This window comes from Chiloscyllium plagiosum, unplaced genomic scaffold, assembly GCF_037043375.1.
Source record: "Chiloscyllium plagiosum isolate Xiang-an unplaced genomic scaffold, Cpla_swu_hap1 HiC_scaffold_39, whole genome shotgun sequence".
NCBI lineage: Eukaryota > Metazoa > Chordata > Chondrichthyes > Orectolobiformes > Hemiscylliidae > Chiloscyllium > Chiloscyllium plagiosum.
In genome coordinates, this window is record NW_028270177.1 from 76,095,914 (window position 1) to 76,111,197 (window position 15,284).

Sequence of the window (15,284 nt, forward strand, 5' to 3'; positions counted from 1 at the left end):
AGCTAATTGTCCAGAGGGCAGTTAAGAGGCAGCCATATTGCTGTGGACTGGATGCACATGTCAGCCAGACCAGGTTAGAATGTCAGATGTCCTTCCCTCAAGGAGGTAAGTGAACGAGATGAGTTCTTCAGACTGATCAACAATGCTTTTATTGTGGCCTCACCGATGTCTTGTACAGCCACAACATGACATCCCAACTCCTACTCTCAATGCTCTGCCCAGTCAAGGTAACCACCCCAAAGTCCTGCTTCACCAGCCTGTCTACCTGTGACACCACTTTCAAAGAACTGTGTACCTGCATCCCTGGGTCACTGATTGACAACACTACCCAGGGCCCGCACATTAACTGTACAAGTCCCACCCTGGTTTGTTTCACCAAAATGGAACACTTCACATTTATCTAATTAAACTCCATTTGCTATTCTTCACCCACTATCCCAGCAGTACTGTTCATCCTGTTGAATCAGATAACCTCCTTCACTGTCCACTTTACCACCAATTTCAGTACCACCCAAAAAAACTTACCAGGAAACCAATACTCCCATCCAAACCATTTATCCACATTACAACAACTCTGCAGCCACTACACCGCTGGTCCCATATCTCCAGTCAGAAAAACAACATGTCTGCCACCGCCTTCTGCCTCCTACCATCAAGCAAATTTTGTATCTAGTTGACTAGCTCCTCCTGAATGCCATATCCTTTTAGATTGACCTGAGCTTATTACTCAGTTTACCATACGGAACGTAGAACACAGAACAGTACAGCACAAGACCCCTAAGCCATGATGCCATGCCAACTTTTATTCTGCGGTAAGGTCAAACTAACCTACAAACCCTTCATTTTACTGCCATCCAGTGTCTATCCAAGAATGTATTAAATGTCCCGAATGTATATGACTCTCCTACCACTGCTGGCAGTGCATTCCACCCACCTAACAGCTTTTTTGTAAAGAGCCTATCTCTCCTTAACCATCCACCAAACACCTTAAAATTATGCCTGCTCATAATAGCCATTTATGCTATGGTATAAAGAAGTGTCTCATTATCCACACTCTCTCTGCCTCACATCATGTTGTTCACCTCTACCAAGTCGCCTCTCACCCTTCTTCACACCAATGAGAAAAGCCTTACCTCCCTCAAACTTTCTTCATAAGACATGCCCTCCAGCACAGGCATCATCCTGGTAAATCTCCAATTTACCCTCCCTAAAGCTTCCACTGCCTTCCTGTAATGAGGGGACCAGAACTGAACAATATATTCCAAGTGGGGTCTAACCAGGGCTCTATCGATCTGCAGCATAACCTCACAGCTTTAAAACTAAATCCCCCAGCTAATGAAAGCCAACACAACATATACCTTCTTAACAACCCTGTAAGCTTGGGTGGCAACTTTGAGGGATCGATAGACGTGGAACCCAAGATCCCTCTGTTCCACAACACAACCAAATATTCTGCATTTAACCCATTCAAGTTTGATCTTCCACAATGAATCATTTCACAATTTTCCTGATTGAACTCCATCTACCACTTCTCAGTCCAGCTCTGCATCCTGTCAATATCCTGCTGCAACCAACAACAGACCTCCACACTATCCACCACTCCACCAACCTCCATGTCATTGGCAAAATTACTAACCCACTCTTCCACACCCACATCCAAGTCATTTTAAAAAAAAATCACAAAGAGCAGAGGTCCTGGAACCCGTCCCTGCAGAATACCACTGGTCAGGCTGAATGCTTCCCATCTATCATCCCTCTCTGTCTTCTATGAGCCAGGAATTCTGTATCCAGACAGACAGTTTTCCTGTATCCCATGCCTCTGTACTTTCTGAATGAGCCATAAATGTGTTTTATCACATTCTCAAAGGATTCAATAAGATTTGTGAGGCACGATCTGGCCCTACCAAAGCCATGCTGACTATCTCCAATCAAACTATGGTTTTCCAAGGAGTCATAAATCCTCTCCAATAATCTGCACACCATAGACATAAGAACATGAGGTTTGTAATTACCAGGATTATCCCCATTCCCTTTCTTGAACAAGGGAGTAACATTTGACACCCTCCAATCATCTGGTACAACTCCGGTGGACAGTGAGGCTGCAAAGGTCATCGCCAAAGGCACAGCAATCCATTCCCTTGATTTCTGCAGTAACTTTGGGTACATCCTATCTGGTATATACCTATCCTTATGTTTAGAAAATATACAGCACATCCTCCTTCTTAACATCAACCTGTTCACATATATCAGTTCTTTTCATGCTGTCCTCACAAATGACAAGGCCCCTCTCAGTAGTGAATCCTGAAGCACAGTATGCATTAAGGACCTCCCCTACCTTCTGTAGCTCCAGGCACAAGTTCCCTCCACTATCCCTGACCGGCCCAACCCTCACTCTGGCCATCCTCTTGTTCCTCACATAAGTGGAGAATGCCTTACGGTTTTCCTAAATCCTTCCCAACAAAGCTATTTCATGCCCCCTTCGGGCAGTCCTAAGTCCATTCTTCAGTTCCTTCCTGGCTACCTTCAGAGTCCCCAGATTGTGGAAACAGGCCATTTGGCCCAACCACTCTATACTGACCCACTGATGAACATCCCACCCAAAACCGTTCCCCCACCCTATTTCTCTCCATTTACCTTAACTAACGTGTCAATACTACACATCCCTGAACACTATGGGTAATTTAGTATGGCTGATTTGGGCTGTGGGTGGAAACTGGAGCCCCTGGGGGAACCCCACGCAGACACGGGGAGAATGTACAAACTCCACACGGACAGTCGCCTGGGGCTGGAATTGAAATCGGGTCCCGGGTGCTATAAGGCAGCCGTGCTAACCACTCAGGCATTGTGCCGCCCCCATATAACCCTATAGAGGTCTAACGATCCTTGCGTCCTCAACCTTATGTAAGCTTCCTTCTTCCTCTCGACTAGATGTTCTACACGTTGGAACCTTGTCAAATGCTTTGCTGAAGTCCATGTGGACAACGTTGACTCTCTGCCTTTATCTATCTCTTGGCCACCTCCTCGAAGAGTCAATCCGGTTTGTGAAACACGGTTTCCCACTCACAAAACCATGCTGACTATCTCTAATCACCCCTTGCCTTTCCAAATATCTCTCAGAATCTCCTCCAACAACTTACCCAGCACTGGGCTCACTCCTGGCTTTTCCCTGCAGCCCTAAAGTGATGGAACAGCATTAGCCACCTTCCAGTCTTCCGGTAACTCACTGTGTCTGTTGATAATATAAATATCTCTGTTAGAGACACCGCAATCTCTTCCCTAACTTCCCATAATATTCGAGGATAAACCTAATGAGCTAAGGGTCCAGTTATTTTTTATTGAGATGTCCTTTCTCACTCATTTCAGCATGCTCCTCACTTACTGTCAGGCAAACACTGTTTGGTTTCAGACTGACAGCAGAAAGGATTGTGCGAGTTCTTGTTTATCAATCTGAAAAAGGTAACTTACAGGGTTAGCAGGTCATAGAGAAGGCAAATCAAATGCTGCCACTTATTAGAAAGGGAATGGAGTCTAAAAATAGGAAGGTCTTGCTAAAACTATGCAAGATACGAGTCAGACAACACCCAGAATACTATGAAAAGTGTGAGTGCCCGAAGGAATGATATTCTTCTATTGGAGGCAGGTCAGAGAAGGGTCGCTTGGCTGATCCTGGAAATGGATGAATTTTCCAATAAGAGGTGGATGAGACTGAGTTTGAAACCAACTGATGTTTAGAAAACATGAGAGAAAAATTGAATGTAAGATTCAAGATTCGGAAGAGCTTTGATCGAGTAGATGCTGGGAAGTAGGAAATTAGAAAGTACAGCACAGCAATAGGCCCTTCGGCCCACCATGGCTGTGCCGACCATGATGATATTCTCAACACATGCCATCTGCCCCGACATGGTCCATATCCCTATATTCTCTGCTTGTTCAATGATGTTATCGTAAACAATCTCGTACACAATCCAGGATGCTATCTAATACAGCACTGACACTTATTAGTTATCACGTGGGGATGGAGACCACTGTCACACACAGTTACTGTACAACCCTTGATGTAAGTATATTCAGTGTTCTGACTGTAACCACATTTGCATTCCCACCACTGGTTGGTCCCTATAAAAGAATTCCGGCCAATGATTGTTGCTGCTTGTTTATTCCCAGCTCCATCCAATAGCCTCCAAATTTTGGATTTCAGTTCCACGTCGCAATTTCATTAAGGCATTAACCTCACCCTTTCTTCCCTTGTTGGCTTTTTGCCTAGCCTGCCTCGATCCCAACAAACCTTCAATATTTCCTTCCCAGCGATTATCATTCTGTTTTTACATCTCCAGAATGACAGTTCCATCATATCTGCTCTCTGTCATTCCATCTGCCTTATGTCGAATGCAGGGAGTCATTCCTCAGTAGTGTGAGGTTGAACAGATGGTACAGGTTACAGAGATAGGGAGGCTTACAGGGGCTGGAGGATGTCAGAGTTAAACAGAGTAACATCTGGTCAAGAATGTCAGTGGGACAAAGGGGTTTGGGGATTGGAGGGATTTATACGGATCGATGGAGCTGGATTAGCTTCTGGAGATAGGGATAGTGATGGATAGAGGGAGAGGCAGGCAGTCTGAGAGGCACAGACAGGTGGTGTTTCAGGGAGAAGAGTATTGTGTGTACTAACAGAGATATGGAAGGTTATAGCGACTGAACACGTTTACAGTTATAAGAAGGCTTCTAGATTCAGGGAGGCTACATAGATAGGAAGGCAATGGAGAATGCCAGGTTACTGGGTTGGAGACAGTTACACAGATGGGGAGGGTTGCACAAATTGGAAGAGGTTCCTGTGGTCAGGCGGGTTGGTGGAGACAGGGTGAAGTTTATATAGATTAAGATTGAAGGTTTGGAGAACGATAAGGAAGTTACAATTTTTTTCACAGAAAAGGAAGGGTTGTAGGAGCTGGAGAAGTTTACCCAGGTCGGGACGGATGGAGAGGTTAAAGGCAAATACATCGACATAGAGAATGGTGTTGTTAGGAGGGGCTTACAGGGACCGACAGGACTATGGGGTTTACAGGGATGAAGGAATTTAGTATCCACTGGAGACGTTTAGGGATTGGATGTTAGGGATTGGAGAAACTGACAGAAACAGAGGGCATTGTGTGGACGAGAGAAGCTTCCAAACAGAGGAAGGATTATCGGGACTGGAGGATATTACAGAGATTACTACTACAACATGGGCCAGGATTGATGCTTGGGACTTCTGTGCTGTCTCAGTGAGGACCAGTACAGCAAAGGTGAAAGCAGGACCATTACAAGATGGTGGGAATGAAGCCTAGAATGTTGCTGTTCCTTGTCTTCCGTGTCTGAACACAGAAGGCCACAAACCCCTCCATTGACTGTTTACTGTGAGTGATCTTACCGGCTGCAGGATTTACTGAAGACTCCAGACCTCGCTTTCCATCTCTCTCTGGCTGACCAAGCATCTTCAATGAGGTGATGGAAACAGGATTTAGTAACATCCTGATTACCTGCATGAGAGAGAAATAGACAGAATGGAAAATTAGATGATGCAGTGAGGATGACTCATGTAGATTATCACTGAGTCCAGCAGAGATCACAAAAAACCCAGTCTCTGTCCCTGGTCTGTGCTATTGTTGATCAGAGGATTATTTTGGCTCAGGATCTCAGACCAGCTGCAAGAGTGAGAGAAGCTGACAGAGGCAGCAATTAGACCCACACAGTGAGGGATACCACATGGACAGATACTGAGTGCTATCACCAGAGTGCAGGAAGGTGTCATGATCAAACAACGGTCATGGTGAAAGGGTTTCGATTCATGGAGCACGGGGATCAGAACTCAGTGACGGGTGAACTACGAGTGGGACAGGTGATGACCTCAGGTTATTCTCACCCGACTGTTCATCCAGAATTTAATGCCGGAGTCAGCTAAACCCATCTAACTGCTTAATAATCTTTAAGGAAGGAAATCGGTTATCGACAGCAGGTCTGGCCTACATGTGACTCCAGACGCAGAGCAACGAGGTTGACTCTCCACTGCCCCCTGAAATGACCTGGCAAGCAACTCAGCTCAAGTGCAGCTCGTGGGGTGGGCATGAAATGCTGGCCAGAAAGAGACAGCAACATCTCACGAGTGAATTAAAAACAACCGTGCTGGGAGCTGTGTCCTGGTCAATCATGTTGGTAGGATTATGGACAGGACTTTAAACTGACAGAGAGAATGCAGGGACAAGGTTCAGGTGAAAGGAGCTTTCCAAATCCGAACAGAAAAGGTGAAGTATCGGAACAACATGGGAATGTGGCTGAAAACAAGCAGAAAGGAACAGGAAGAGACAGAGTTCAACTATAACTGTACATCAGTGAATTAGGCTGCGACAGGAAATTCTGGGAAAAATTTAGTTTCAATATTCTTTCTTTGAAATGGACGAAGCAGCTGCAATAAGGTAATAGACTTGTGATGACACAGATTAAATAATATTCAGTCACAAAAAAGATGTGGTTACAGGAGAAACAAAAGGTGGAACATAAATATTCTATTGTACCCATCCTTGAGGGGTCTCAGGGAGTGCAGGATGGGTAACCCTGACAGTAATGGGGAACAAAGGCATTACAGAGAAAGCATTTGGCCTCAGATGATGCGGCTGAATCAGCCTGAATGCAGATTATGAGTAATATATGTCAAAACCACAAGCAGAAGAACAGTTGTTAGGATGCCTAACAATATTTCATTTCTCAACACTGTTACACATTCCAATGAATTCCTGTGTAATGCAAAGACACTGTGATAATTTTGGGAGACTTCAATCTTTGTCTAAAATGATATTCTCCGAACTCCTCTCCGAAGCTGAGTGAAGGAGTAATGTCACACTGAGATATCGTCTGGGAAATTGTAGTATAGTGGAATTCAAAGAGATGAAGAATTTTAAAGTGACCATAAAGCACACCCTACAATCACAACCACAGCCATTGATATGTATTTGAGAGGGGAACTGACCAAGGTAAACAGGGGAAACAGTGAAGTGTGTGGCTGGTAATGGACAGTGGAAAACATTTACAGTCATAGAGATGTACAGCACAGAAACAGGGCCTTCCGTGTCCAACTCGTACACGCCACTCACAAATCCTAACATAATATCGTCTTATTTGCCAACACTTGGCCCAAAACCCCCTCAACCCTTCCTGTTCGTATATCCATCCAGATGCCTTTTAAATGCAATAATTGTACTAGTCTCCACCACTTCCTCTAGCAGTTCATTCCGTACATGCATCACCCTCTGCCTTTTGTATCTTTCCCCTCTCACCCTGATGCTAGGCTGTTCAGTTGTGGACTCCACTACCTCAGGGAAAAGCCCTTCTTTGTTAAACCTATCCATGCCTCTCATGATTTTATAAATCTCTGTATGGTCACCCATCAGCCTCAAATACCCAGCCCATTTAACCTCTCGCTGTAGCTCAAATATTCCAATCCTGGCAACATCTTTGTAAATCTTTTTTGAAACCTTTAAATTTACACAACATCCTTCCGATAGGAAGGAGACAAGTATTGCACGCAATATTCCAAAAGTGACTTATCCAATGTCCTGTACAGCCAGAGCGTGACCTCCTAACTCCTCTACTCAATGCTCTGATCAGTAAACGCAAGCATACCAAACACCTTCCTCACTATCCTATCTACCTGAAACTCCACTTTCAAGGAGCTATGAACCTGCACTCCAAAGTTACTTTGTTCAGCAACACTCCCTAGGAACATACCATTAAGTGCATAAGTCCTGCTGGGATTCACTTTCTCAAAATGCAGCACCTCACATTTATCTAAATTAAACTCCATCTACCACACCTCAGCCCATTGACTCACCCGATCCAGATCACATTGTAATCTGAGGTAACATTCTTCGCTATCATAACACCTCTAAGTTTGGTGTCATCTGCAAACTTACTAACTACACTTCCTATGTTCACATCCAAATCATTTATATCAATAACAAAAATAGTGGATCCAACACCGATCCTTGTGGCACTCCACTGGTTACAGGCCTCCAGTCTGAAAAACACCACCACCACCCTCTGTCTTCTAGCTTCGAACCAGTTCTGGAACCAAATGTATTCCCTGAGATTTAACCTTGCTCACCAGTTTCCCATGTGGAAACTGGTGAAGTCCATACCGCTCACATTGACTGCTCTGCTCTCATCAATCCTTTTTGTTATTTCTTCAAAAACTTCAATTTAATTTCTTGAGACATGATTTCCCACGCACAACGCAATGCTGACTATCCCTAATTAGACACTGCCTTTCCAAATACATGCAAATCATGATTCCTTCCTTGAACATGCCCACCACTGACGTCAGGCGAACCTGTCTGTAGTTCCCTGGCTTTTCCTTACCATCTTGTTTAAATAGTGGCACCATATTAGCCAACCTCCAGTCTACTGGCATCTCACCAGGGACTATCGATGATACAAATATTTCAGCAAGGGGCCCAGCAATCACTTCCCTAGCTTGCCACAGAGTTCGAGGGTACACCTGATCAGATCATGGTAAGGTCCAAGGGAGTGTTGCTGAACAAAGTATCCTTGGAATACAGGTTCATAGCTCCTCGAAAGTAGGGCCTACAGGTGTTCATGGAGATGGGGAGATTGGAAGGGATGGAGCAGTTTACAGGTGAAGGATGTTGGTAGGATGGGGAGTTTCACACAGACAGCAGTGGTTTTGGTGAATGGAGCAGATTATGGAAATCAAGACGGTTTTATAGATTAGAAGAATACACAGCTATGTGGAGGGCAGTCGCAACTAAAGATGTTTATAGTTAAAGAAAGAATAAAGTTCTGCAGGTTATTTAGATATAGAGGATGTGGAGTCAGACATTTTTACCAGGAGGAAAGGACAGTAATTTTGGTTAGAGACAGTTTCATGGATAAGGGAGCATTAGTAACCTCCTGCAGTTTTGTCAAATTGGGAAGGGTTGTCGGGGAGGGTGACGTTTCCACAGATAGGGGTGTAACAGCTGGAGAAGGTCATGGAGATGAGTGGACTGATGGAGAGACTGGAACAGCTTGCATTGACAGGGTGGGAGATAGCCACGGGATGATGTTACATATATAGTGAGTCTTTTCGGAAGTGAATCAGATAGTCACAGTCATTGGAGTGAGTTCTACAGATCAGGAGTGCTGCACGGACCCGAGAGGATTGTACGGTCTCCACAGATTGATTGTATCTTTCGGACGGGAAAAAGATACAAATAGCTTAAAGTCAATGTATGCTGCTTTCTTTTTCCTGAACAGAGCCTCAAGATCTCTCATCAGCCAGGGATCTCTGAACCTGCCAGATTTTCCCTTCACTCAAACACACTGGCCTTGGATTCCTGAGATCACACTTTTAAAAGCCTCCCATTTGTCAGTCATTCCTTTTCCTTCAAACAGACTCACCCAATTGATGGTAATCATAATGTGGAGGAGCCGGTGTTGGACTGGGGTGGACAATGTTTAAAATCACACAACACCAGGTTCCAGTCAAGCAGGTTTATTCGGAGGCACTAGGTTTCAGAGCGCTGTGTGTTCATCAGGTGGTTGTGGAGGACAATCATAAGGCACAGAATTTATAGCAACAGGATTGCAGTGTCATGGAATGTAATACCAAACACATTTAGTTTCAGCCTTTCACCTTTTAGGATGATCACCTGAGCTTCGAAAGTTGGTGCTTCAAAATAAACCTGTTGGATTTAAACCTGTTGTTGTGCGATTTTTAATTCACCCAATCAACCTCGGCTCGATTCTGCCAACTAGCCCCAAAATTGTCCCTGCTCCAGTTTCACATCTGTTAACCTGTTTGATCTTTTTCCATAACTATGTTAAAACCAGGACAGTTGTGGTCACTGGACCCAAAGTGCTCTCTGACTGACTATTCAGTCACTTGCCTGACCACGTTGTCTGAGGGGAGGTCCAGTGTTGCACCCGCCTGAGTAGAGTTCGGCATTGTTCCAGTTACATCTTGATTTAAGAAAATTTCTTGGACACATTTGACAAATTGCACTCCTTACGGGCCTTTTACTCTGTGGGTGGCCCAGTCCATCCAGGGGAAGTTAACATCTCCAACCAATACTACATTATTATTTCATTCGGTACCTGCAATCTCTCTACACATCTGCTCCTCTAGTATCCGCTGGCTATTTGGGAATCTTGAACACTGTGCCCATCCCCTTTTTGTTTCTAACGTCTCAACATATGGCCTCATTTGATGACTCTTAAAGAGTATCCTCTCGATGCGCTGTTGTTCTGACCTCCCTCATCAAAAGGGCAGCTCCCCCTCCTCACTTACTTGTCCTTCTGTCACACCTGTAGCTTCTGTATCCTGGAACACTGAGCTGCCAGTCCTGCCCTTCTCTCAGCCATGTTTCTGTTATGGTTATAATATCCCAGTCCCCAGAGCAAATCCATGCTCTGAGCTCGTCTTCCTTACCAGTCCGGCCTCGTGCATTGAAATAAATGCATGTTAAACCAAAAGTCTTTTCCCTCCCTTGACTGTGCCCCTGGATATCCTGAATAGCAAACTTGTTCTCGATGGCTGATGCATTTTTCCTCTGACTGGTCGATAGGCCCTCCCTTATTGAGAGTCCCTGCCAAACCTTTTTAAACCCCTCCCCGAATAACACTAACAAATCTCCCCGCCGGGATACAGGCGTCCCTCTGGTTCAAGTCAAACCCGTCATCTTGTATAGGTCATCTCTACCTCAAAAGAGATCGCAATGATCCAAACCTTACCCTCACACCTGCACCCCCCCCCCACCCCCCCCCCAGCTCCTCAGCCACACACTTATCTGGCCTATCTTTCTATTTCTATCCTCACTGGGGCAGGTGGCACTGGGAGCAATCTGGAGATCACTTCCCTTGAGGTCCTGCTTTTTAACTTCTTACCTAACTCCTGATACTCATTTCACAGGACCCCATCAAATTGTCTACCTCTGTCATGTGGACCAATGTGCACAATGACCTCTGGCTATTCATCCTCCCCTTCAGAATGTTCAGTAACCGCTCAGAGACATCCTTGACCCTGGTTCCCAGGAGAAAGCACACCATCCTGGGGTCTCTTTTGCAGCCACACAGTCTCCTGTCAGTCACGCTCACAACTGAATCTCCTATCAGTATCACTTTCATTAGAGAGGATCTGGCAAACATACACTGGGAAGACTATCTGCAGTTTGTCCATATTTGGAAAGTGGGAGTATGTTAAAGTGATACAGTGAGAATTCAGGGCCAGTGTGTTCCTGACGAGGGAATAGTAAAGGCAGCAAATCCAGTGAACACTGATCAAGCGACATCGTGAGATGGATAAAGAAAACACAGTGCGATAAAACCAGGTGAAGCCATTCAAAAGTATAGGGACTGCAAGGATATCCTTAGAAATGAGGGACACACAATGACCATAAAATATCCTTGTCAGATACTATTAAGGAAAAGTCACAAGGTATTTTATCAGTATGTTTAGAATAAGAGGATTACTGAAGAAATAGTGAGGCCTGTTAGAAACCAAAGAGACAATCTGTGCATGAAGCCATAGGAAGTAGGTGAGGTCTTCAATGAATAATTCTCATCTGTATTCACACAGGAGCCAGGGATTTTATTTGGGATGGTGAGTTTCGAGAACATGTTAAGATCAATACGGAGGAGGTATTAAATGTTTTCATAGGCATAAAGCTGGAGAAATCCCCAGTGCCCAATAAAATGCATCCCATGCTGTTATGGGAGGTAAGGGAGGAGTTTTCTGGGGCCCTGGTGGATATATTTAATAGTTTTCTGGCCACATGTGAAGTGCCGAATGACTGGAGGATAGCTAATGTAGTTCCTTTGTTTAGGAAGGGCAGCAGGGATAGGCCAGGTAATTACAGGGCAGATAGTCTGATAACAGGCGGAGGGAAATTATTGGAAACAATTCTGAGGATGAATCAACACTTACAAAGGTAAGGATCATCTCGGCTCAATCCTCACGGATTTGGGAGAGGAAGATACTGTCTGAGAAATTCAGTGGAGTTTTTTGGAATGGTGTCTAAAAGTATTGATGAGGGCAGTGCAGATGTTACATGGAATTGGATAAGGACTTTGACAAGTTCACACACGGAAGGCTGATCCAAAAGTAAGGAGCCATTGGGTTCCAAGGCAAGTTGGTAAATTGGATCCACAATTGATGGACAGACTGCTTCGTGTTTGAAATTCATTCACCATTGGGTGTACCACAGGGATCTGTGCAGGAACCATTGCTGGTTATTATGTGCATTAACAACTCTGATGTGAATGCAGAATTAACCATTAAAAGGCTCGCAAATGACATGAAAGGTGAGGTTTTGTCCACAGTGCGGCGGTTGATCTCAGTCTACAGTTCAATGTCTTTCAGATGATAATTTGAGCAGGGTTTAGTAGTGATCGAAATGAGATAATACCCTGTGGTAGGAATGATAAGCGACGGACAGACATAATGAACGGTAGGTCCTTGTGGAGTACTGAGGAACACAGGGAGCTTGGTGGACAAGTCCATAGATCCCTGAAGGTATCAGCACAGGGAGACAGGGTGGGGAATGGACCTGACCTGGGGTGGGATGTGGACCAACATTCTGGTGGGCAAATTAGTGGAGCGGCTTGAGAGAGTGTATAAACTAGTGGACCTTAAACTGTCATAAAGACAGAAAGAAGATTGAGCCTGGTACACAAGTTAAAGAGAGGAATTTCAACAGACAAGGCAGGCAAGAACAAAGCAGGGAATAGGGAACAACTGATGATTAACCTGCATTTATTTCAATGCAAGGGGCCTGACAGCTAAGGAAGATTAACGCGGGGATGGATGGGAATATGGGACTGGGAGATTATAGTTATCATTGTGCTACTATCTGTGTGGAATATGCACATTCTCCCCATGTCTGCGTGGGTTTCCTCCGGGTGCTCTGGTTTCCTCCCACAGTCACAAAGATGTGCAGTTTAGGTGAATTGGCCATGCTAAATTGCTCATAATGTTAGGTGAAGGTGTAAATGTAGGGGAAAGGGTCTGGGTGGGTTGCTCTTCGGACAGTCAGTGTAGACTTTTTGGACCAAAGAGCCTGTTTCCACACTGTAAGTAAACTAATCTAATCAAATCATTACAGAAACACTGCTGAGGGAGGCACAGGAACAACAAATCATTGTTTCAAGATAGAGAGACCACAGGAAGCATAGAAGGGTTGACAAGAGAGGAAGGACGCGTGGTGGTGGGTTTTGAGTGCATGAAACATCACAGCAATACTTAGAGAGGACATTCCTATATGATCGGCTACTGTGTTAGTGGAACTGTGAAATAAGAATGGGTCATCAATTTGATCCGAGTGTACGGACCCTGAATAACCTGTGGCAGACTGAGGAACAAATATGTCGGGAGATCTCCTGTCTGTATCTGACATATGTTGACTTCTTTTTCTGAACTAAAACCTCAAATTTTCTAATCATCCAGCATTCCTTACACCTTACAAGCCTTTCCTTTCACCCTAACAGGAATACTGTACACTGTCTCTGGACTGCCGTTATCTCATTTTGGAAGGCTTCCCAATTTCCAATGGTAAAGGTTTCATTCTCTCAAAATGGAAACTCCCCAATTACTGCATCTCGCGGAATTGCCACTTGAAAATAATGAAAAAAAAATAAAGAACATTTCAAACAAAGGCTTTGATGTGATGAGCTCTGGTCACTTAGATATACGGAGAGTGCTTTCTACCTGAGCACCACCAGGTCAGTGTCAGGCACACAGACAGAATGGGCAAATAGATTCACATCTGAGCCCACATCTCCCAGCCTGGGAATCTGAAGCTGTGCACAGCCATTATGATAAATATCTGCATAAATAGGACAGCGAGATCAGCCCAATAGTCCGATCAAAAAGAGTCAGTCATTCAAATTGTTATATCCTTCAGGTTCCACAACCCATTCTTGGTCCCATCTTGCAGGTTCTATGAATCCAGCTCCCTCTAGCCTCCTGCAGGATTCACGTCTCTTCCTACATTTGTACCATCCTCCAGGTTCTTCGGCCCTTCCTACCTCCGTAACATGACCCGGACTCTACAACCCTTCCTTCCTCTGCAATGTTCCCCAGAGGGGACTGGTGGGTGATGGGGGTTACAGAGACAGTGAATGATATCAGGATGGGAGAGTGTTGCAGATATTAGGAATACTGCTGTGGTTAAAAAAAAAAGAGGCTTCAGGACTTTTGAGGGTTGATGCTAATAAAGGAGGTTACAGAGCGAAGGAGGATTGTCGAGACTTGAAGAGGTTTCACTGTTTACGAGAGTTGTAGGGATCAGAGGAAGTTACCAAGATAGGGAGGGTTTAAGATTGCAGGATTCCACAGACAGCCTTTACAGAGTGAAAGGCGGGATTCTTGACAGTGTGGAGGAACAGAAGAATCTTGAAGTCCATGTCCATAGATCCCTCAATGTTATCACTCAAGTTGATTGCCTTGTTCAGAAGGTGTTTGGTGTGTTGGCTTTCATTAGCAGGGGGATTGAGTTTAAGTTCCACGAAGTTATGCTGCAGTTCTATCGAGCCCTGGTTAGAGAAGATTTGGTATATTGTGTTCAGTTCTGGTTGCCTCATTATCAGAAAGATGTGGAAGCTTTAGAGAGGGTGCAGAGGAGATTTATCAGGAGTGGAAATCTAATGAAGAAAAGTTGAGGGAATTAGGGCTTTTCTCATTGGATTGAAAAAGGATGAGAAGTGACTTGATAGAAGTGAACAAGATGATTTGAGGCCTCGATAGAGAGGATAACCAGATACTTTTCCCATTGCTCAAATGGCTATAACGAGAGGACATAAATGGAAGGTGATTGGAGAAAGTTTTACGGGAGATGTGAGTGTTTTTTTTTACACATAGAGTGGCAGATGCATGGAATGCACCGCCAACATTTGTAGTGGAGTCCAATACATGAGGGACATTTAAGCAACACTTAGATAGGCACATGGATGATAGTAAAATGTAGGGTCTGTAGTTTAGTTTAATCTGAGAGTCGGATAAAAGGTCAGTGCAACGTCGAAGGCCGAAGGGCCTGCACTGTGCTGTACTGCTCTATATTCTAAATAGGGAGACTCACAATGGCACACAGAGGTTTCAAAAAGCTGGAGAGATGGGATATGAATGAAGACACACAAATAGGATGGATTGCTAGGATTGTCAGCAATAGTCTGATCTGGAGCAGATGACCCAGACTGGGAGGGGTGTGGGGACTAGAGGTGGTTTCACAGGGAGGGAGGAGCATAGAGCCACATGGTGTTAC

The 15,284-nt window shown here is 44.6% G+C and overlaps 1 long non-coding RNA gene across 1 annotated transcript in view; it reads right to left on the reverse strand.

Annotated features, from left to right (window-relative positions):
- Positions 1–15,284, reverse strand: part of LOC148138772 (uncharacterized) — a 98,250-nt gene that overhangs the window by 14,731 nt on the left and 68,235 nt on the right. Inside the window, exon 7 of the long non-coding RNA XR_015753776.1 lies at positions 5,408–5,516. This is a non-coding gene — a long non-coding RNA (uncharacterized LOC148138772). The remainder of the gene's footprint in view (positions 1–5,407; positions 5,517–15,284) is intronic.